Source organism: Eublepharis macularius, chromosome 12, assembly GCF_028583425.1.
Source record: "Eublepharis macularius isolate TG4126 chromosome 12, MPM_Emac_v1.0, whole genome shotgun sequence".
Classification (NCBI taxonomy): Eukaryota; Metazoa; Chordata; class Lepidosauria; order Squamata; family Eublepharidae; genus Eublepharis; species Eublepharis macularius.
Window position 1 is genome coordinate 4728051 of NC_072801.1, and position 25139 is coordinate 4753189.

Below are 25139 nucleotides of genomic sequence, written 5' to 3' on the forward strand. Positions count from 1 at the left end.
GTCTGAAACTAGATGCCCTCTTCTTTGCACTTCATGAAATGCCACAAGCCTCCACAGGACCTTTATGGAAGGTGGCCCAGAAGCATCCTGTCCCACGTTGAAGGGCAACAGGTGCCACCCTCCAGTCCTCCATCGGTAACCCCTGATGACTATGGCAGTTATGGGAATAACTAGAGAGGTCTCAGGCCGAAGCTCAGAAGCTACTTACCACTGCCCAGCAACAACAGAAGCCCCAACACCACCAAGGTATCCTGTCCTGACCTTTGCCCCAGAGAACAAAGTCTTGTTTTATCCGTGGGCTTGTTCCAGGGGGGTGGCTCATAGCCCGTTCTCTACAGCCCGAGTGGTAGGGCCCTTGGCAGAAGACTTCCAGTGAGAATCCTGGCCATGTGATTGCAGGTGGCTTCATGTCAACCACTTAAAACGTTGGGTAGACTGGCCCAGGGCAGAGTGTACCTTAGAGGAAGATCCATCAGAGCTGCGATGGGGAGATCTCCCCTGGCTGGTCAATGCCCTGCTGGAAGATGGGCCCAAGGCTGACCTGTGCTTGGCTCCGGAGCAGGTGAAGGAGGTGGAACAGATACTGGAGGAGCTTCCTGCCAGGTTCTCCTGATGTCTGGGCAAGGCAATAGTCATATAGCATGTCATCCCCACTGAACCGGGTCAAGTGGCCCATGCCCCTTGGAGGCCCATGCTGAGGAAGCGAGTGTAGAAAGGGAGAAAGAAGACATGCAGTGCCTAGGTGTCACTGAGCCTTCTGACAGCTCCCATTGTCTTAGTACTGAACCCCAATGGGAACATAAGATTCTATGAGGACTACTGCGAGTTGAACCGGGTATCCTATTTTGATGCCTACTGCATGTCCTGGGCAGACACTTTGTTAGATCAGTTGAGGGATACTCAACAGAGGTGTGAATCAAGAAAATTTCGGTTTCGGTTCCAGGGGGTTCTGGAATAATTCCGTTCCTTTACTGGTCTGCTGGGGCAGCACTGGTTCAGATCTGATCCACTTTTTTTTGTTTTCATGAATTTTGGTCTGTTGTCTGCATGTGTTGTCTGTTGTCTGTATGTGTTGGCCCCACATGTGGAAATGCACAGTGTTCTTTTCAAGGAGGGGGGGAGGGAAAGAGTTCTGTGCTCACAATGACATCATAATTGCACAGAATAGAGTCCTCCCTCTAAACCATCAACCCACTGAGAGCGGGACCACAAGTGACGCCTGACACAGGTTGGACACTAGTCAGCTTCCCTCAAGTTTTGATGGGAAATGTAGGCATCCTGGTCTCGCAGCTTGGCTCTCTGACTGCTGTCCAATGGACTTTTCAACTGTCACTTGTCCAACATTCCGCCAAGCTGCCTACATTTCCCGCCAAAACTTGAGGGAAGCTGGCAAGTGTCCAACCTGTGTCAGGCGTCACTTGTGGTCCCGCTCTCAGTTTGAGAGCACGCAAAAATAGGATTATGTGTTTATGGACCCTGTGGAATGCTTGGGGAAAGGTGCACATCAAGGCATGTTGTGCAGGGCAGCGTACACACACACACACACACACACACACACACACACACACACACACACACAGAGTTCTTTTCAAGGCGAGGGAATTGGGGAAATGAAGTTCTATTTGCGCTTAACCCAAACTTGCATCGTCCAAAAACCCATTGATCCAATGAGTTTCTTCTCAAGCGCATGAAAACTCACACAACAATGATCCCCAAAGAAGGTGAGTGTTGGCTGCACATAATGATGGGAAACTTACTGGCAAAGCAGTGCTGGAACTGAGCAGAAGCAAGAGAATGCTCCATCGCCAACCAGCACAGAACAGTGAAGTTTTTTTAAAGACCATTCTGCTTTAGTGACAAAACCAATAAATTATTACCTTTGAGTCCTGCTGTTATGCCATGTTTCCCTTTGCTTTGTAATTTCATTCCCACAATGAGATGCAAATCCTTCTCACCCTAATCTGCTTTTCAGCAGCCCAGGATTTCCTGTTTTGATACACCTTAAGCAAACAAAGGGACTCCTCCGGAAACAACTTAACAACTAGAAGGCAAAAGCCCAATGGAGGGAAAGCATATACAATTCCAAGAAAGTTATTTAATTTTTTATCATAGTCTTAAAGTGCTCAAAGTGCTCATAAAGTGCAAGAACAATAAATATCCTAATAAATATCCGAATAACTACAATAAATATAATTATCAATGTACAAAGAGAGAGTCACAAATGTTATCTTATAGAGAGAATTAATACTTACACAATGTAACTACAAATCTTATCACCTGTACACACCATAAAATGCAAAGCAATATAACATTTTACTATAAATGTCTCCAAGTTGGTTGGACAGATGAATGCTGCTGTTTACAAAAGGTATCAAAAGGTAAGTATCCAAATTTCAAGTCCACAATTAGGAATTTCCTTTCCTTCTTCTCAGGTTCACAAGAGTAAAGATATGACATCTGACTTCTTAAAGCAGAATGATGTGAAGAGATGGAGCCTAACGGGCGTTTGCCAGCATTATTAATCCCGTTTCGTATTGCCAACTTTTTCAAAGGCTCAATATTATTAATAAAATGACTTTAAAGTATCACAATAAATATATTAAATACATTACAACCAACTCGTGTTGTTGTACTCTTAAAGAATCTCAGAGAGTTTCTTTATTTCCTCTTCACCTCCTAGAAGGAGAGGTGAAACTGACAGAGACTTCGGGAGGCAAAGAGGAAATTAGCAAATGCTCTGAGGAGCCATCTTTGCTGGCTTTGTAGAGAGGGGAAACTGACAGAGCCTTCCGATCTCATTTAAAACTCAGCTTCCCAGCTAACATTGCAACTCCGTTCACGGGCGTGTCCTCAGGTAATCTGTCTCCTGTCGCTTAGTCTTGTATGTGTGCTGTGTATGATTTCTGCTGGTGTATCAAAACAATTTTTTGGTTGAACAGATGAATGCTGCTATTTACAAAAGGTATCAAAAGTTAAGTATACAAGTTTCAAGTCCACAATTGAGGCCAGAAATCATTCTCTGGATTTCCAGGATCTCAGGTTTCCTCACACCTCAGATCCATTTTCTGGGCTGCCCACTTGTTCCTTTGGATTTGGCTCAGGTCAGGATCCAACAGGTGATGATGACATTTGGGGATGCCACCAGGAGTGGAGCATGATGCTGCTACCAGCAAAACTCTTTAGGGGGCACTGACTTCTGTGGCACCAACAATGGGCACCAGCTCACCTTCTGCCTCATCCCACAAAATGGTGGCAGTGCATGAGGACACAATTGTTGAGTTGATACTGGTTACCACTGTAGGGACTGAGCCAAGTGGCCCCTGAGGCTTGCCCACCAATGCCTCTCTGGGGCAGTGGTGCATGGGGAAATGTCCCTGTAAGTTAAATGGCCAATCTGTCCTTGTATCCCACACTCTGTGGCCAAGTACCTCAGTCCTGTCCCCAGCCTGGTGGAACGCTCTGTCTTATGAGACTAGGGCCCGGCGAGATTTGTTAGTGTTTCGCGGGGCCTGTAAGACGGAGCTGTTCCGCCAGGCACATGGTTGATGCTAGGCAGTGCCCACCCCCCTTGCCGGGGGGAATAAAGTATATGCCCTCCCTTCCAGTGACACCTTCCATCTCCGACATATCTTCCTGGTAAAAACTCTTTGGAGATGGTGAAAAGGTGGTCGTCCAGATTATGTGATGCTATGTTTTTGTTTTTATATTTATATAGATATGGTATTTTAAACTACGGTATGTAGGTATTTTATGTTTTTAATGGTCTTAATGGCCTGAACTGTGAAATGTGTTTTTAAGCTCTGTTGTGATCTGCCCTGAGCCTGCTGGTGTGGGGAGGGCGGAGTATAAATTGAATATAAATAAGTAAATAAATAAATAAAAAACAGTGGCTAAGGAAGTTTTCCTCCTAAAGAAGAGTCCACAGCTCAGGTGAACGTGAGCAACCATGCAGATGGTTCCATTACACAGCGTTATGAAATATCTTGGGCACCACCAATGTTACAACAAGAGAGAAAGCAGCAGAGGGAGAGAATCCTGCCTTTCTTTGACCCTGCAAAAGTCCCCTCCTCCTTTCAATTGTAGCCTCCAGCAAAGTGGTTGGTTTTTCAAACTCCCCTGTCTGGAGATCAGGGGGCGGGGCCACCGGCCATGTGACCATTTTCAAGAGGTGTCGGAACGCCGTTCCACTGCATTCCTGCTGAAAAAGAGCCCTGAATATATGAAAACAACCAGGAGGGAGGGTCAATAAGAGTTTAATTTATTGGGGTTATGCCAAACAAAACAAGTAAGTGTTTAGCTGATGGTGCAAGACAACAGCAGAGGGAGAAAGAGAAATCTCCTTGGAGACAGAGTTCCAAAGTTTGGGTGCCATGCTCAAGAAGGCCCTTTCTCAGGTTGCCTGACTTGCTTGCCTGGAAATCAAGCCAGTCAGGCATTCCCTTCTGCAACAGGAGAACACTTATTGTATTCTTCGGTTAGACAAAGTGAGCCATTCCTGGAGAATGAAGAGCTCCTCCCATGGGTGTGTACATGCGTAAATGTTTTTTTAAGATGTGTGTGTGGGGGAAGGCGTTTCCCCCCAGCAGCCATGTATCTATCTGTCTAGTGAGACCCTCAGTTAAGATTTCCCATGTTGACAAACATTTAAAAAGTTTTTGTGTACTCTGTATTCTAACAATTCTTGTAGCGAAGTTATAAAATCTTCTTGACCTTATTATTTTTCCCCTTATTTTTCCCCTTATTATTTTTCCTTTTTTCTTTCTGTATCCTTTCTTATTGTGATAAATTAAATAAAAAAAAGATTTCCCACGTTGTGCTATATACAAACTTACGAAGTTTGTTTTGTGTTCTGGGCGGAGAAAAAAAACTAATTTAGCAATTAAACTGGAGGCAGCGATGGCCAGCCCCATGGGGCATTTGCCCATTGATTCTGTCCTCTGGAAAAAGATCAATGGCGACACTTTGTGGCATTCAGATAAAATGGGCATGTTGATTATATCTGCAGCTGCTCTTCTTGACCCAACCAATGGCAACAGTCATCAAACTGAAATACATATGCCCCGTGCTCCTGGGCGTGCAAACTAAAGAATTAATTCTAAACCATGGAGTCTTTCAAGACCAAATACAGAAATTTAGGGCAGCTTGACTGGGGGCAGCAGGAGGGAAACCAAGCCAATCTTTGAAAACATGCACATGGTTCCGGTATGACATGCTTCCGGTGGGACGCAATGATGTCACTTTCTGAAGTGATATCATCATGCTAGTTGCAGGCATGCTCCTGCACTTTGGGCAAAAAGAAGTCTCCTAGAAGGACAAGGCAAGTGCTAGGTCTCCTCCCTCCCACCGGGAGGGTATAGGGACCTGGCAATCCTACTCACAGGCAGGGCTTTTTTTCAGCAGGAACATGGTGGAAAGGAGTTCCGGAACCTCTTGAAAATGGTCACATGGCCGGTGGCCCTGCCCCCTGATCTCCAGACAGAGGGGAGTTGAGATTGCCCTCTGCGCCATGCGGCGCGGAGGGCAATCTAAACTCCCCTCTGTCTGGAGATCAGGGGGCGGGGCCACCGGCCATGTGACCATTTTCTCCAAGGGCAACCCACTGAGTTCCGCCACTTCGTTTCCCAGAAAAAAAGCCATGCTCACGGGGGTGGGAAATGTTCATTTCCTCTGCTTACCCAGCATCAGGCTTTTGTGCTCTCCATCAGAGATAAAAAATGGGTGAAGTGAGGAATCAGATCCCAGCACAAGGCAGATGTAGATCTGCTGTTAAAACAGAGCTGGGCATGTGGGTGGAATGTGGAGTACCAACAGGCTCTTGAGTGGCAAGGGTGAGAGGTTTTGGTTTTTTGAAAAAAACAAACATTTTCCTGTCCTAAAAACAAGACCTCACCCTTCAGAGGAAGCTGTCTTCTTCTCACAAATGCTTTCCTGGGGTGAATCAAGGAAATTTTGGGATCATACAGCCAGAGAATCCACCAAGCCTGTAGTTCTGCCCTTGAAATTCACTGGAATCTGGGGCTTTTAGGAAAAAAAAAACAAATAAAACAGAGTTCTTTGGAAATTCAATGGTAGAACAAGATTTACTCTGGAATGTCTTGGTATTGAAAAAGGAACCAATAAAATCTCCCCCCAGAGAGCTTCTGCACCTCCCTAGATAGAAATGTCCTATGAACTCTTATATTTAATGTTGGTTGATATTATATTATATATATTGCATGATAAGGGTGAAAAAAGCTAACTTCAAACAAATTTGAGGGAGGAAAACCAACAGCTGCTTTTCTGGCTTGTCAACACAAGGGGGCAGATATTTTACATATATCTGACGATGTTGATGGATAACGGGCGGGAATGCTTTGCTCTGCTTTGTGGCTGCAGAGACTTAAAGCAGCACATTGAATTTCACCTCCCTCAAATATTTGGCTTACTGGAGACTTTCAGTTACAGTTTGGCCTGGTCTGTTCAATGTTGTTGATAAGATCCAGGCCATCTCTTCTGCACTCTCCTTGTTCCTGTCTATGAACCTCTTTGGTACTGACTCACATGACTGGCTCCACCACCGCCAGCTCTGAGTGGCGTCAGCTTTCCAGGGTCTTCATCAGAGAATGGTCTTTCCCAGCCCTCGCTAACTGAGATCAAATCTGGGACCTTTCTGCATGCAATTGCATAATATCAGGACTTGACTACTGTAATGCACTACACATAGGTCTTCCATCTAAGTTAACTCGGAGACTCCAATTGGCACAAAACGTCGCAGCGTGACTGTTATCAGGAGGGAGCAGGAGCATGAGCATCACCCCCATCCTGCAGTCAGTCCATTGGCTACCTCTCAGTTACCGTGCTCAGTTCAAGATATTAGTTATTATTACATACAAAGCTCTTCACGGCCTTGGCCCAGCTCACCTATGGGATCGCTTCCCTCCCTCCATGGCAGTTTTGCTCATCTGAACAGGGTCTCTTGCAGGTGCCAGCCTGCACATGGGAGAAATCAACAGCAGCCTGTACATGCCCCTACCCTGTGGAACAGCCGGCCTGATGAGGTCAGGAGAGCCCCCCCTCTCCTAGCTTTCTGCAAATGATGCAAAACTGAATTATTCAAAAAGGCCCTTTGTTTTGTAGGGAGGGGGTCTCAAATGCTTTGCTAACGTTAGGGACCATAGACTTCACCACTATGTTGCCTTACGTACTATCTGTTGTTTTATATATGTGCTTCTATGAGCTACCTGTTCTTCATGTTCTCTAATGTCAGTTCTAGAATTGCTTATGTTCTGTTTCAGCATTTCTTCAACTTAGTATTGGATTCTTGCTAATGCTCTATCTTGTAAACTTGTATTTATTTACCCTATGCCATTGTTTATGGAAATTCCCTTGATACTGATTATACCAGTCTCACACTGTGTAATCCACCTTGAATCTCAATGAGAAAGGCAGACTATAAACAACATAAATAAATATGTGCTCTACCACTGAGGAAGCATCTCTCCACATCCAGAATCCAAACTTTGCTCCCTCTAGCTCAGCATTTTCTACTCCTGCTGACCATGGGCTCAGGTTGAGAAAGGGCCTCCCCACGACTTGCCACAGGAGAACTTCTAGCCAAAGATGCTGGGAATTGAATCGGGGATGTTTTGCACGCAAAACAACTTTGGTGATACGACTAGAAGCCTCCCCTTGGCTCTCCAGTGGGTCTAGTTGAAGCAGCCTCATGTCAAGTCAAACTCTTGGTCTAGTTTCTAGCTCAATTTTGCTTACAGTGGTAAGAAGAGCCCCCCCAAAACAACAACAGACCACCAGTGGTAGTCACATACAGTTCCCATACAGGGTACATTGGAGTTAAATAAAGAATAGCTGACTTAGATTCTACATCCTTACATCCAGCAATGGCTCCTGAGAAAAGGAAAGAATGTCAATTCCTCCCCTCCCCCAATAAATCTGGTCAGCCAATAATCAGTCCTAGATCTGTGCATTAAGCACAAAACTCTCCTTTTACCCCGGTGGGAAGAACAACCGACATATACTACATAGGAATTGGATGCTTATACTGCTGCAAACTAACACGGCAAACTGACTCCACACCAAAAGGAGATGTTTACATTTACTAGCAAAGGAATGTTTTGGTTGCCTCCCCGCTAATTGCATCTTGTCCCCTTCTGATATATGTCCTCTTCTCTCCCCTCTCCCTCCTCCTCTTCTGTATTTGACCAGTTTGTATCATGCATCTGACGAAGAGAACTTGATTCTCGAAAGCTTATGCTACAATAAAATTGGTTAGTCTTAAAGGTGCTACTGGACTCTTTTTGATTTTGCTATTAGAGACTAACACGGCTAACTCCTCTGGATTTTTTAACATTATATATGCAGTCAAGCGTCAGCAATGCCCTTCAGTTCTCTGTATTGGACAAACAAAAAGCAGTTCTCAAGCCGAGACACTTCAAAGGAAAATTACATGAGATTACTGAAATGGATTTTATTTGCAAATTTGGAACAATGGATCCCCCAGGAATGAATTGGGACGTAGAATTTCCCCCGCATTACAAATTCTAATTTTCTGGACTTCATGCCCCTGCTCAGTCATGCTAATTACGATGTATATCATAGCGAGCTTCCTGACATCCCAGTTTACCACACGCTTCCCACCCTTGCCTGGATTATAAAAACTCCTTCCTTTTCCCCCTCCTACTACCTACTGATGGAAGCTTTGACTCTCAAGAGCTCCTGCCTTGGAAGTCTGGTTGGCCTTTGTGCTGTGAGATCCAGGTCTTGCTCTTGTCCGTGGTCTTCCATTAAGATACGCCTTTCTCATCATTAGCTATCTGAAATCCTTTTAGTGTTGCTTTTTTGCAAAACCAAATGCCCCCTTCCTTTTTTTGACAATTTCTCTCTTCTGTAGAGAGGATGACATTTGTTAACCAATGCACTGCATGTGCCTTCCAAGAGAACAAAGTTCTCCAACCAGCCCTTCAAAACCACAGAAACAAACCAGGATGTCAATGTGGGAAATTGGAACAAAAGAGCCATGAATTGGTTGCATGTTGATTGAAGTACTGGTGCCCCGAAGGGTCAGAAAGGGCCAAAATGGGCTTTGTTGTTCAAGAGGACTTGAGAGAGGGGACAGAATTATGAAGAGGGAGCTGAGAGATTGGTGGCAGACTTCTTTTTTATCAAGAAAATGATGCATTGTGTGTGTGTGGGGGGAATGCAACAAATAGGGCTGGGAAATCAATTGCTTAAACAGAGAGCAATGCAGCCTGCCCAAAGCTGCCTGGGAGGAATTCTGCTGTCTGTGTAGCTGGTGCAATGCAGGGGCTGAAGGCCAAAACATACAAGATGCTGGAGATGAGTGACTGGCAGTGAAATCCTAAGCAAAGTTACTCCAGTCTAAACCCATTGAAATCAGTAGATTTGGACTGGTCAACCTCTGTTTAGGATTGCACCCTGAGACATCAGAATATAATATGGCTCCAAAAGGCAGCCTTAAGAGGGATATGTGGATTGGGGCCATGGCAACGGGAAAGGGGAAGCGAATTCACCTCTTGCCATTCCGCTGATCCAAAAATGCTACCCTCCCACACACACATATTATGCGCTGTTGTGAGGATAAAACAGAGAAGTCTACACTGGGCCCCCACTGGGAAGAGAGGTTGATACAAATGAATAAATATGATAGTTTTTACTAGTGTTTAGTTTCTTCTTTTATAATAATCCCCCCCCCCGGTATATTTGTGTATCCACTGACAATGAAGAAAGCCTTACTTCAGCCGATTCCAGACGACTAACCTGAAGGCGCTGCATGCCGCCATGTTCCGGATCGCGACGGGGAAAACGCGAAATGTTGCGTTTTCTCATGCGAGTTTGGCGTGACGTCGCGCCAAACTCGCGTGAGAAAACGCGATATTTCGCGTTTTCCCCGTCGCGATCCGGAACATGGCGGCATGCAGCGCCTTCAGGTTAGTCGTCTGGAATCGGCTTTCATTGTTAGCATCAGACCAGGATCCGGGTTCAAGTCCCCCTCTGCCATACAACTCACTATACTGAGTTTGAATTAGTCACACTTTTCCAACTTAACCTACCTCACAAGGTTTCATGAGGCTAAAGCAGAAGGAAGGAGAATCATGTGTAGCACCTCAGGCTGTGTCAGTCCTTGGCAAGTAGATTCCCCAAGTTCTCCACAGCAAACATGCAGGTGTGTTGGGTGAAGTAACTTTATTAAAGATCCATCAAGTTCAAGGTGCTCAAACAACTGAATTAGCAGAAGTGACGTGGATGGGGTCAGTAGTGTTAGTTATATGGAAGGTTCCCGTCATCAGGATAGGAACTGTTAAAAGTTTGGGTGTGAAGGAGCCAGGGGGGTGAAGAGGAGAGGCTAGGTTTAGGCTAGACAGAACAAAGGATGAAATCATCTCAGTTCCCAAGAAGGATACATTTCGGGCCAGCTGCAGCCAGCCTTCAAGGACACTTGCTGGAGGCAGCGGGGAAAGAGAAAGTAAATACTTGCAAGATAACCTACTGCCTTAACATCAATAAGAAACTTCTCATGCCCTCAGAGGACCAGTGCATAACACAGAATACATTAATGGCAGACATGTAGACAGGCATATATGACAGGCTGCTTGAAGGAAGAACTGGATAAACGTACATTAAATGGCTAGAAATCTGGGGGGGGGAGGGTCTCATTTCACTGCCCTACACTTTTCTAATAGCAATTTTGGTAGGTCTAGTAGTATAGAAAAGGACCACGACAGGCAAAATCTTAAGCTTCTGTACATGGTGATATAAATTTAAAAATAGAACTATAGATTTAAACCAAGGATTAAGCTGAAAAGACTCCAAGATTTTAAAGATAATGCAGGTTTTGCTCTACCAGACTGGAGAACATACCATAAAGCATGTTGCCTGGTGTGGATGAGAGATTGGATTTTACTAGAAAATCAAAGATTACTTGCCCTAGAAGGACATGATTTGCAACTAGGTTGGCACGCTTTCCTATAGTATGGGAAAGCTAAAGGGCATAAATATTTCAAGAATCATTTGATTAGGAAATCTATTATGACTATATGGGGAAAAACTGTACCGGAAATTTACAAGAAGGTTCCACAATGGGTTTCACCTTTAGAAGCATTCTCACAACCAAAGATGTTTTCCCTAGATAAGAGTATTACATACAGAGATCTTTTAGATGATAAAGGAGTATTAAAATCAAAAGAAGAACTCCAAAGACAAGGCTTTAATTTAGATTGGTGGGCAAGGGCTCAGATTGAGTCCAGCTACAACAAAGATAAAAAACTGGGAGGCTTTTACTTAGAACAAAATGTATTTGAAACTTTGCTGTGCAATTCTGATGAGAAACTGATAAAAAAGATGTACGTGTTTTTAATGCAATTGGAACAAAGAAATGAGAGAGTGGAAGAATATAAAACAAAATGGTCACAAAATTTAGGATATAATTTGGATTTGATGCAATGGAATAAGATATGGAAAGTTAATATTAAAACAACTAAATCAGTTGCTTTCAAAGAAAATCTGTACAAGATGTTTTATAGATGGTACTTGACACCAGATAGGCTAGCTAAAATGTATAAAAATATGTCAAACAAGTGTTGGAAATGTGTGAAACACACAGGAACATTTTATCATATGTGGTGGACATGTAAAGAAGTCCACAAATTCTGGATAATGGCGTATAACCTGTTACAACAAATTTTACAATGTACAATCCCTTTTAAACCTGAGATATTTTTGTTAAATTGTGTACCAGAAGAAATTGGAAGAGATCAGAAATATTTTATAATTCACGGAGTAACAGCAGCAAGAACTCTATTGGCATCCTTCTGGAAAAGAGCAATAAAACCCGAGAAGAAGAACTTATAGCGAAGATAATGGAAAATGCAGAAATGGACAAACTAACTTCATTAATGAAAGGACAAATAGAAGAAGATTTTGCGGCCCCATAGACACCGTTCTATGAATGGATAAAAAATAAGTATACTAACTTGAATGTAGTAACTATATGAAGACACTACTGTAATGTATTATTAATAATCACAGTTAAATGTTTGATAAAATGTTATGTGGAAAGGACATAGATAAGTAGAACTATAACTTGAGCAGACTCTATGATATATATTTGATATTCCCTCCCTACCTTTTCTCTTGTCCCCCCATTCCTATATGAGAAAACCAATAAAAAGCTATTAAAAAATAAAAATAGAACTCAAGCTCACCAGAACAAAATGCATTTTGTGTGCAATGTGTCAGGAGCTTTCTTTGCTTGCAATGACAGGCCTTAAATAATCAACATTCTTCACAATTTAACATTAAATTTCCCTCCATCACTAATTCAATTGTGGCATCCTATAAATCCCTTCTGTTCAATTAGTTCCAGAATAGAACACGTTGATAGCGTAGTTTGTTTTGCATTCATTAAAGATGCGGGAGGGAGGAAAATATAGAAACACATCCACCTTGTTGGGATTAAAGGATTGCGACATGGCTTCTGGTCAAAAACATTTCTTCCGATGTGGGGATCTCACAAATCCAAAGTCTTTTTCTGCCTCAAATCATCCCAATTAGTTTGGAAGGGTGAGACAGGAAGGTTAGAGCCTTGCGTTACATCTGCTGGTGGACGAATTTGAATACAAAACATCTTTTTTTTCCTAATCAGGTTTCAACCAAAACTTAATAACTGAATTCCTTGTTTGGATTTTGCAATTCTCCATTCATTATTTGTCTTTCTTTGCATAGCAAAGGAGAAACCCCATTGCAAACTATGGCGTTCCATACTTTTGTGGGCTGAGCAAAGAGATCCGTGGTCCGTTCTAATGAATTCTGCGCTACACCTTGGAGATTTGCTCTTTATGATCCTGTTGGTTTAATTAGAAGAGTATGTCTCTCAACCTTATTTGGCAAAATGATTTCATGAAGCAAAAAGAAAGGCATGTATGCATATGTGAAGAGCAAAAATTATTTCTCATAGCCTAGAACAAGTTTAATGAAGGGCCCCTCACTGGGAAACAGATTCTCTTATGTGGAGTGTTCTCTTAAAAGGAGCCAATTTATCCCATTGTTAATTTCAGCCCTCCAGTCCCCTCTTACATCCAGCCTCTGTGGAGCCAGAAGTCATTTATGCTGAACAGAAGTACCCCTTAACTGTAGGATTATACACATTGTAAAACCTCATGTTGGAAAAAGAAGAAAACAAATCATATCACTTAGATTTCTTGGTTTTCCCCCCTAATTAAGATGTGTTTGTGGGTGTAAATGTTCAAAAGAATGACAAATCTACTTAATTTCAATTAGTTTTTTTATTGCATAAAGTGGGTTCCCCTGGGAAATGATTTATATCTTTTGCAACCGAACAAATAACGTGAGGGCAGCCATCTTGAATCAAGCCAATGGTCCATCTAGTCCAGCATTCTGTATCTAACGTCAGGCAATCGAATGCCCAAGACTGGGGCCTATTGGCAGCAGACTGGCCCAGCTGGCTTCTGCCCACCTTTGAACAATCAGACACGTTCTGCCTCTGAACCTGGAGGTCCCTTTCGGCTATCATAGTTAGCAGCAAACAAGTCCAATCCCCATAGAAATCCATCTAAGCCAGTGACCATCACATCTTGTGGCAGTGAGTTCCACAAGAAAACTGCTCATTTTTGTGAAGTGGTGCTTCCTTTGTGCATCTTGAACCTGCTGCCAGTTTCACAGGCTGACCAAAGTCTTAGTATTGTGGGTCAGAGGCTACCCTCTTCACAGAATCAGAATCACAGAATTGGAAGGGGCCATACAGGCCTTCTAGTCCAACCCCCTGCCTAGTGCAGGATCAGCCTAAAGCATCCCTGACAAAGATTCATCCAGCCTCTTCTTGAAAACTGCCAGTGAGGGGGAGCTCACCACCTCCCTAAGCAGCTGATTCCACCTGTCAACTACTCTGACAGTGAAAAAGTTTTTCCTAATATCCAGCCGGTACCTTTCTGCATGTAATTTAAGCCCGTTGCTTCGGGTCCTATCCTCTGCTGCCAACTGGAACAGCTCCCTGCCCTCCTCCAAATGACAGCCTTTCAGATATTTAAAGAGAGCAATCATGTCCCCCCTCAACCTCCTCTTCTCCAAACTAAACATTCCCAAGGCCCTCAGCCTTTCCTCGTAGGGCTCAGTCTCCAGACCCCTGATCATCCTCGTTGCTCTCTTCTGCTCTAGACCATGAATAATTTTGTAACTATCATGTCATATTTCAGTTGCCTTTTCTCCTAAACTAAAAAGGGTTTAGCCTTAATTCATAAGGGGAGGTGGTTCAGCCCCATGATTTTGTTTTTTTAACTTGTGCCAGATTTTCAGTATCATTTTGAGTCTACCTTCTTAGCATTTCCTCCATATAGCTACACAGCATGGTATGAAGAGACCCTTCACGACAATGAAGACTACTTTTGACTAGAAGAAGCCAAAGAGATCAGCTGCGTATTTGTAACCCATTGAGAGGTCAGCACTCTTTGGAAAGTAGATTAAAAGCAATTCCCATCTGGTGCCTTTGCCAAAGGGAATCTCCTTGACTCACAGCCACACTCATTTCCAAACCAGAATCTGACTATAAAAAAAGCTGACATATAATTACTTCTCACATTGCCTCTTAACTGATATTAGTCTGAATGTTGTTCACTAGAGAGTGATAGATATTAAAGAAATGATTGACAAACTTATTAGTTTTGTTCCAAAAAAATATAAAAAGGGGGAAAATTGCCTGACTCAAAATGTCCTTTTTCCGTCCCTTGAGTTGTACATGTTTGTGTTTTTAATTTAAAATGAGGCTTTGACAGTGGGCCAATAAGAGGGAAGAAAAGATAGAGAATTAATTTTCAAAGGGGGGGGGCACAGAAGAGTATTTACCGTTTAGGTTTTCTCTCCACTGTAAGCAGCTTGGTGCCATTAACAATTTCATGACATGCTGAAATTCTACAGAAAAAGCTGTTCAGGCTTAAGAGAGAGAGAGAGAGTCTAGTACATCACTTAAAGAATGATTAATGTGTGGAACTCTCTGCCACAGGTTTTAGAGGAGTAGAACTTGCTGTTTCCTTAGTTTTTCAGTATCTCTTTTGCTGCCTGCTGCAATCAAAGGCTGCACACTAGAAAACTTCTGTCCCCCCCCCCCCCCGCCTCCCTGCTCCCTAAATCTCAAGTCAGAACACTGGCCAGAATGTGGTGTCATATTTATATATTAGACACACTTAGTCGAAAATAATTCTCTTTTTGCACAGTATGATAGACTCACTTAGGGCCCTTTTCTTTTTTCTGATCCCAAAGGGCATATTCTTGTTGAAATATAGGAGATGGGAAATCAATAAGTGGACAGTTTGAAAAATATGATTGCACCCTTGGGATAGGTGGAGAAGTAGGAGAGTGGTGGAGGAAGACCGGCAAAGGTAACTCTCCACCCTTTTCATTACGATGAATCCAAACGGAAGAGGACGGCAGGGTCGCCTAACTTGGATTGATTTGCCATGAAGGGAAAAGAAATGGTTTACCTTCAGTTGAACTGCTACCATTTGCAAAGTTAGAACTTGGCTTTCACTTGAAAAATAAATGAGGAGCCTGGTTCCTTAGAAGCATATCTGAAACATGTTCAGTTAACAAATCTTGAATCAAGCGTGGAGCTGCTCCAAATATTATCTAATTTATAGAGAATGGTAGAGAATTTATAGCGAATTGGTGAGAAGTGCAGCGTATAAATGAAGCAAGCAAGCAAAATAAATAAATACAAGTTTTTGCATGCAACCTAGCAATTTCAGTGGGGTAGGATTTTTTTCATAAATCTTATTCTGTGTGGTTGTCATCCTGGCTATTCCTTTTCACACTGCTATTAACCTATGGCTTCTCCTAGCTTCCTCTTTATATCATATGTCATATGAGTGATCCCAACCAATCAGGGATCACTGAATGAATGTACAAAAACAGAATGCCATGTTGGGGAGAGAAGTTCAAACAAGGAGCATTTCAGAATGCACCTATTTTAGCACTGTAAAGGGAGGTAGAACTCAAATCTTTCACTTGAGCCAAAGAGAAACATATTCTAAAAACTGGTGGCTAAAACCCTGAGACATGAGGCAGTGGAGGACCACTCTTACAGCTGAATTCCTCGAACCCCTTGCTTGCTCTGTCTCTTATTTTCTCTTTAACGGCCTGGTTTGCTGCTCAGGAGCCTCTTTCTGCAAGGCTCACCAAGTTTCATCTCTTCTACAGCTGAAGCCCAGACTTCTGCAGCCATCTTCAGCATGCAAAAACGGCCACGGTGGGCTAGCACTCAGCATCTTTCCCAGCGGCTTCTGTTTTGCGAAAGATTGAAGTGCCAAACCTGCTTCTACAAACTGCAATTCAAATGAGTTTTTTGTTCCCCTTTTGCTAATGGTATGTCATCATGTCACTCATTAATGGCTCTGGTTAAATTATTGTTCATAAAGCACATTTCGCTCTCTCTCTTTTTAGCAGTAGGTTAGGGTCATCGTCTGTAGTTAGAAATTAAACACCTTTCAATTTTCTTCTTCTAGTTTTTAAGGAAACACATCAATTAAGAGATATCGCCAGAGGCAGACTTCATGCTCAACATCTGTTCTTTCCTTACAGAGAATCCAGCAAAATACTTTATGGGTAGGAAATACATCATGCACTAAAAGTCAAGCTCAGACACCAAAAACCAAAGGGAGTTTCTTACAGGGTGTGTGGAAATAACTGCTTTGGTATTGCATTGAACACTTAGCCTACTCACATTTCATGATTTTTTCCCTACTGTCAGAAAAACATGGCATTCACAAGCCCTCACTATCCATTGGCCACACTCGTGCTCATCACTCGTCTAAACGCGATAGATTATGCGGCATAATCTAATAGACTGTGTTGCATTGTTGTTAGCCCATCTACTATATTTATTTATGTCATTTATATTCTGCCTTTCTCACTGAGACTCAAGGCAGATTACATAGTGTGAGATCAGTACAATCAGTGGTAAGCACACGGGCAGGCATTTCCATGCAGTGTCAAGAATATTTCCATAAACAATGTCATAGGGTAAATGAATACAAGTTTACAAAGACATAGGTCAAATCCACATTACTCATTCTAAGTCGCATGTTCCCCGCATTCCCCACGCAATCCCGAGTGCCGGTCACATTACCTCATTAAACAAACGCATTTCATTCGCATTTCTCCTAAATATGTGGTCACAGGTTTTCAACGGGAGTTTCACGGTGGCCGTGAACGAGCCAATGCGCAATTTACGCGTTTTTTTTAAAAACCACCCCCCTTCCTGTCTCTCCGGCCATTCCGAGAGTTCCTATTGGCTGATTCAACTTGCAAGTGCTCCGTAGTCTGTGTCAGGTCCAGTGTATATCTAAACTGTACTGACTCCATTTTCTAATGCTTCTAGTGTTTGAGTGTTTTCTTCCCAGGTGCACCAGTTCCCAGGCAGCATTCCCACCGGAGGCGACTGTTTTGTCTAACACCGTTCCACCAAGCATTGGCCTTGAAGGAGAGCAGCTTCCCAGGACTGAGAGATGTTGTTTTGAGAACTGTGGGGGGAGGCAAATCCAGATGGGTATTGTTACTTTGTACCTCATGCTTTGCCCTTCATTGGTAACAATGACTGTGTACCATCCTGAGTCTCCTATTCAGGACAGTGGACTATAATGGACCTTTTCTGCAGTAAAGTTTCCTTGTTCAATCAATGGACTCCTGTTTGCTTTTGAAAGGGAACCTGTAGGAAGAGCCTTATCTAGCCACAAGCTGACATTTTGTTACCAATCATGCCTGAGTCGGGCCCAGCGGAATCCAAGGTAGTCCCGGACAGGGATCCTTTGTTTGATCCGTATGCGTCCCCCGACAGTCAAACAGTGCAACCCCAAGAATCTCATGTGCCAGCCGGGGCTGGAGCTTCGACGTCTACACCGCCTCTCATCGACCTCAGCAGTGAAGGGACAAGGCCGACGGCTACCGCTCTCCCCTTGATCTCGCTACCCACCCCGTCGGAGTGGGGAGCCAGACCCCAAGAAACGCGAGAGCGCAGGGCCGGAGGGCTTCATCCAAGAGTTTCGATGGACGGACGCCGAAGCCTAGAGACTGTCCCTGAGCTGGATAGCAGCCAACCGTGGCTGTTTTGGAACAGGACGGCCGAACAGACGGACGGGAACACATCTCGCCGCGGCGCCCTGAGTTGGGATTATTCGGAACTTGCCCCATGGAAAGAGCCAACGGAAGTTCCTGAGCATAGTTGGGTGCAAATGCAAAGTCGCACCCATGCTGTAGATTCCGGCATCTCGGCAGTGACGGGCCTAGCCAAAGGAATTCTAGCAGCGAGATCACGAGTCGATCAAGGAGACCCTCCGCCTTGGGGGCCGTTTTCCCCGGTGAGTACAACCGAGGGAGGTTCCGTGATGGGGCAACCGGGTCCTAGCCGAATGCAACAGTTGGAAGCTAGGCTGATTGATATGGAGGAAAGTTTGGCTCATGCCATTCACCTAATCTCAGCGATGGGGGCAGGGGAGAGAATCTCACCTGAAGAAATGGCGGTACAAATCGCCACCCTCTAAAGTGTCATGTCCTATCCAGTGGAGGACGCCCCGCAGCAGCCGCTGCCTTTGGGAGAGGAGGAATACTATCCTGGAGAACCGGGAGAGTCGCCCGCGGAACTCCCTAGAAAAGACGAAACCCCGCCGCGCGGGGATACTCCAGCTGAGGTACCTGGAGAGACTCCGACGGAAACCCCTAAATCGGACGGGGATCCATCTCCCAAGGAGACTCCAGCGGAGGAGCCTAGAGAGGAGGAAGAAGGGCCAACCCGTCCAACCGAAACGACGGTGATACCCCCTCCCGCTTCTCCAACGACAGTTCGGCCGGATCAGACGGAAGAGCCTCCGGCCCCTTCTGAGGAGGAATTACCGCAACGACCGCTAGAAGTGGTTCCCATTCAACAAACCCCGAGCGCCCCGATGCCACAAGACCAGCCTTTGCGTCCCAGAGACACGACGCCGAGAGGGGCAAGCCCGCGCGGCCCACCACCCATCAGGCCTTCGCCGCTGCGGCCCCTTCCGCTTCGACCGCAACTAACTCCTTCGCAGCAACCGATACGTTTGCCACTTGAGCAGCCCGTAATACCACCTCCGAACCAACCGGTGGGGCCTACACCACTACGACCCCACCAACCCGTCCCTCAGCGGCCGGTCATTACTCAGCCGCACCGGCCACCTCCACCTCAACCGCTACTGCCAGCACCTCCTGTATTGCCACCACCAGCCCGACCGAGATTGCAGCCGCCTGTCCGACCACGACTGCAGCCACCGGCCCAGCCGAGAGCACCACCGCCAGCCCAGCCGAGGCCGCCACCCCCGGCTCAACCAGCACCGCTACCACAACCGGTTCCCCCCATACCTCAAGTGCCATTGATGCTTCCGACGGACTTCTACCCAGCACCGGCTCCGAGGCAAGACCTCCCGATGGGTTGGGTGAAACTGGAAGCTACTTTTGATGGGGATCCCTCCAAACTGGGATTTTTCCTAGTGCAAGTCGTGCAATTCTTCAACCGGTGGGGACACCTCTTCGGCAGCGAGGCCAGTCAAATTGAACATCTCGGCTCCCGCTTACAAGGCAAAGCAGCGGACTGGTATGTAGGACTATACAATATCGGGGCCCCGGAACTTAATACTCTCCAGGGGTTGGTGGATGCTATTCGAGCGCAATATGAAGACCCCTTAGAGGAAACCAGGGCCCGAACAGAATTGCAAGCCATTAAACAGGGCAGCATGTCGGCGAGAGACTATATCACGAAATTCCGACAATTGGCCGCCAAATGCCCTAGGTGTGAGGAGTCCACCAAAATCATTCTGTTCAAGCAAGGACTAAACCCGAGACTTTTGGACAGAGCCCTCATGCAGGACAATCCCCCTACGTTGTTAGGTTGGATCCAACTTGCATGCGAAGTTGAGAATCGCATTTTGGAAGTCCGTTTGGTTGAACAACAACAACAAACGGGACAAAGAAGACCCTTGACTTTACAGAAGGGAGGACGGGGAGCTGGGTACGCCACCCGTGGAGCGAGAGATGCTAGATGGCAACAAGGGCTGTGTTTGCAATGCGGACAAGCCGGTCACTTTGCAGCACAATGCCCCTACCGGCCTGTGCAAAGACCTCCGCTTCAATTACGGCGCCCAACCCTTGCTCCATTTCCTACTCTCCAACGCCCGATTCCCGCGCCACGCGCGAACAGAGGCCGCGGCGCTTCCCAAAGGCCTGCCTCAGAGAGAGGACTGGAAGCGGAAGAAGTTATGGAATACGACCCCGCTTCCCCGAACGCAGAAGTCAATCCAGAAAGCCCCCAGTCGGGAAACGAGATGGATCTGTCGTAAAAGGGCCCAAACGACAGATCCGCCCCAAGCCCGTCCCTGCACGGAACCGGCCGCCTGGGTCCATCTTATTCATGCCAGTAACTCTAATCAACCCAGAGAGAAAAATGCACATCCGAGTGCAAGCCCTTATCGACTCGGGCTGTTCGAGAGACATCATCGCCCCAGCTCTAGTCAATGGACTAGTCTTACCAACTCGGGAATTACAAAATCCAGTAATCTTTGAACAAATGGATGGCACCAATATGAACCCTGTTACCACTGAGACCATCCCAGTGATCACAGGCATGGGACAACATTGGGAAAAGAGGTCTTTTGTCATCAGCTCCACTGCCAAATACCCGTTAATTCTAGGCAGCAAGTGGCTATGTGATCACAATCCCTACATAGACTGGGCACAAGGATGTATCACCTTCAGTCATACCAACTGCAAAAATCACCGTTGGAACCAAAACTGGGGCAATGATCCAACTCATACTGAAAAGGCCCTTCTTACTCAAGAAGAAATCAACCAAATACCCGAACCGTATTGGCCTTTTCTAAACGCTTTTTCCGAGGAGGAAGCTGATACTCTACCCCCGCACCGACGAACGGACTGTGCGGTGGAAATTTTACCCGGAGCCTCACTGCCCAAAGGACGACTCTATCCCATGAGTCTCCATGAACGAGAAGAGCTCCGGAAATTCATCGACACCAACCTCCAACGAGGGTTCATCCGCCCAGCCAACAGCCCCCACGCTGCTCCGGTTCTCTTCGTGAAAAAGAAGGATGGGGGACTACGACTGTGCACGGACTTTCGAGGACTTAATGCAGTGTCCACCAACAACGCCTATCCTATACCACTCATCCGAGACCTTCTCAACGTCGTGGCCCAAGGTAAGATCTTTACAAAATTAGACTTAAAAGATGCTTACTTCCACGTCCGTATCAAGGCAGGGGATGAGTGGAAAACCGCATTTAATACGCCCCTCGGACAATATGAATACCTAGTTATGCCTTTTGGATTGACGGGAGCCCCGTCTGTATTTATGTCCATGATAAACGAAGTTCTGCACGAATTTCTGTACAAAGGGGTGGTGGTGTACCTTGATGATGTCTTAATTTATTCAGACACAGAGGAAGAACATATTCAAATGGTACAAAAGGTCCTGGCCACCTTGATGAATAATAAACTGCCCATCAAGTTGTCCAAATGTGAATTCCATAAAACCGAACTCACTTACCTTGGGTATTGCATCTCCCAAGAGGGTTTAAAAATGGATCCAACCAAAATACAAGCGATTCAAGAATGGCAAACACCCACCACCCGTAAAGAACTACAATCCTTCCTGGGTTTTGCCAACTTCTATAGAGACTTTATAGCAAATTTCGCCCAAATCACGCTCCCCTTAACAGAATTGTTAAAAACAAAAGATAAAGGGGACCACGCTAAAAAACCCTCCTCCAAACTACAATGGACCTCCGATTGCCAAACTGCTTTCGAATGCCTGAAAAAGCAATTTGTAACGGAACCCATCCTCTCCCACCCCAACGAACAGTCCCCTTTCGTAGTGCAAGTCGACGCCAGCGATACGGCAATAGGGGGAGTTTTACTGCAGAAGGGGGAGGATGGAAAGTTGCGGCCTTGTGCGTTCTTGTCTAGAAAATTTTCGGAGGCGGAAAGGAATTGGAATGTGTGGGAGAAGGAGGCTTTTGCAGTAAAAGCAGCCCTTACTAATTGGAGACATTGGCTGGAGGGGGCGCGATACCCCTTCGAGGTTTGGACAGATCATAAAAATCTGGAGGCCCTCCGAAGCCCACGCAGACTGAATGCCAAGCAATTGCGATGGGCGGAATTCTTTTCCAAATTCAACTTCACTCTAAATTATCTCCCGGGCAAGACTAACTTTTTGGCGGACGCCCTATCGCGCATGCCCCAACACAGGAGCAAACGGGAGGAGACTGTCGACACGGTCTTCTCGCCTACGCAACTTGGGGGCGTGGTGACTACTCGCAGTCGAGCCAAACAGCCCCTCCCGGCCAACCAGGAGTGGAAATCGAAACTTAAAACTGAGGTGGAAAAGGAGGGGGATAAGGCTCCGCGAAACAAACTGGTCCAATCCCCACAGGGGGATTGGCTAGCTGGGAGCAAGTTTTATGTCCCAGACAGCCTCCGGCTGGAGGTTTTGCAGCGCTGTCATGATGCTCCCACTGCTGGTCATTATGGGTATCTGAAAACATTGCATCTAATCCAAAGGCAGTTCTGGTGGCCGGGCATGCGCAAAGACATTTCCCAATATGTTAGTTCCTGCCCCGTTTGCCTCAGCGCCAAAACCAGAAAAGGAAAACCTCCGGGTCTCCTGCAACCATTGGAAACACCCAACAAACCTTGGGAAATAATATCTATGGACTTTATCACTGATCTACCTATTTCAAAAGGACATAATTGCATTTTAGTCGTGGTAGATCTGTTCTCCAAACAAGCTCATTTTATTCCCTGTACTGCTATACCCACCGCTCGAAAACTAGCAGATTTATTTTTAAAACACATCGTAAAATTACTTTCTTTTCCGTCCAAGGTGATTTCGGATCGCGGCGGACAGTTCGTTGCCAACTTCTGGCAGGAGCTTTTGAGAATGTTGAATATTGAGCAAGGCATCAGCTCAAGCCACCACCCACAAACCGACGGACAATCCGAAAAAACAAACCAGATACTAGAACAGTTTCTTCGTTGCTACATTAATTTCCAACAAGATAATTGGGTAGACCTTCTCCCTCTGGCCGAATTTTCATATAACAACAGTGTACACGCTTCAACTGGAGAGGCCCCTTTCAAAATTGTCTATGGAGCTCACTTCAATCCCTTCCCGTTGGATGCTCCCCCTCTCCATTCCTCTAATTCGCCAGATGTATCTTCGTGGTGGGGGGAGGCGGCGCAACAATGGACTCTTATTAAGAAACATCTCGAAAAAGCCAAACTGGATTACAAAAAATACGCAGATCGCCATCGTGTGGCCGAATGGGATTTACAACCTGGTGATCATGTGTATATTTCCACAAAGAACCTAAAACTAGCTCAGACAAGCCGCAAACTCGCTCTGAAATTCCTGGGACCTTTCCCTGTGCGCAAAATAATAAATAAAGTGACTGTTGCTGTAACTTTGCCCAAGAACTTACGCCACGTACACGATACGTTCCATGTCAGTCTTTTAAAAAGAGCTCCTACCGATGACAAGTGGCACATCAAAGCTCCACCCATTCCAACTTTGATTGACGACCAAATACACTATGAGGTGCAACAAATTTTGGACTCTAAACTCAAACGAAATCAGCTTTTTTACCTCATTAGATGGAAGGACTTTGATTCTGGGTACGATGAGTGGGTGAACTCTGTACATGTTCATGCTCCTAGATTAACCAAAGCTTTTCATACTCGCTACCCATATAAACCAGGGGGGGATCTGTTTTAAGGGGGGCAGAATGTCAGGTCCAGTGTATATCTAAACTGTACTGACTCCATTTTCTAATGCTTCTAGTGTTTAAGTGCTTTCTTCCCAGGTGCACCAGTTCCCAGGCAGCATTCCCACCGGAGGCGACTGTTTTGTCTAACACCGTTCCACCAAGCATTGGCCTTGAAGGAGAGCAGCTTCCCAGGACTGAGAGATGTTGTTTTGAGAACTGTGGGGGGAGGCAAATCCAGATGGGTATTGTTACTTTGTACCTCATGCTTTGCCCTTCATTGGTAACAATGACTGTGTACCATCCTGAGTCTCCTATTCAGGACAGTGGACTATAATGGACCTTTTCTGCAGTAAAGTTTCCTTGTTCAATCAATGGACTCCTGTTTGCTTTTGAAAGGGAACCTGTAGGAAGAGCCTTATCTAGCCACAAGCTGACAGTCTGCAAAAGACTGTTTTTGACTTCATAGCATTGGATTTATTGATTATGCTGTTTCTGAATCAAATCTGGTAGTTTGAAAAATCATTTTGGGGTGAGTCCACTCTCAGAACGGACTCGCGAAACTTCCTTTTTAACTGTTTTTTTTTTATTTTATATTACTGTAATATCGAAATTACGAAATATCAAAATAATGACACTCCAAGGAAGTGAAACTTCAGTAAAATTCAGGCACTGAACTGTCCTGCATAGGAAATGCCCACGAAAGCTTCCCACATGCTTCCAAATTTCCAAAAAAGAAACGGGAGAGAGCCATCAGTGCTGTCAGTGGGGGAAAGAGAGGCATCATTATCTTCAATGACGTTTCTTTATAAGGCAAGATCGAAATAACGGAAAAGTGTGCTCAAAAAAATAAAAAATAAATAGGCGGGAAAAAAGGTCCCGCCCAAAAAAGCGGTTTTCGAGCGGCCGTGTGACTGGAGGGACGCGCGAGAAAGACGGATTGGAAGCAGGAATGTGAACGAAGAGGAAAAAATCGCGGATTGGAGGCAAACGGAAGATATCCGATAAACATGCGGGAAATGGGTTAATGTGGATTCGACCATAGTATTAGCAAGGATCTAATATGGGGGTTGAAGAATTGTTGAAACAGAACATAATCCATTCTAGGACTTACATTAAACAACATGAAGCAGAGGTAGTATACAGGAGTAGATATTTAAAGCAACAGATAATATGTAAGGCAACATAATGGTGAAATCTATAGTTCCTAACTCATTAGCAAAACATCTGGGACCCCTTTCCTACAATACTGGCCTTTTAGTTGAGAAAAAGGCCTTTTTGAATAATTCAGTTTTGCATTGTTTGTAGAAAGCCAGGAGCATAGGGGCTCTC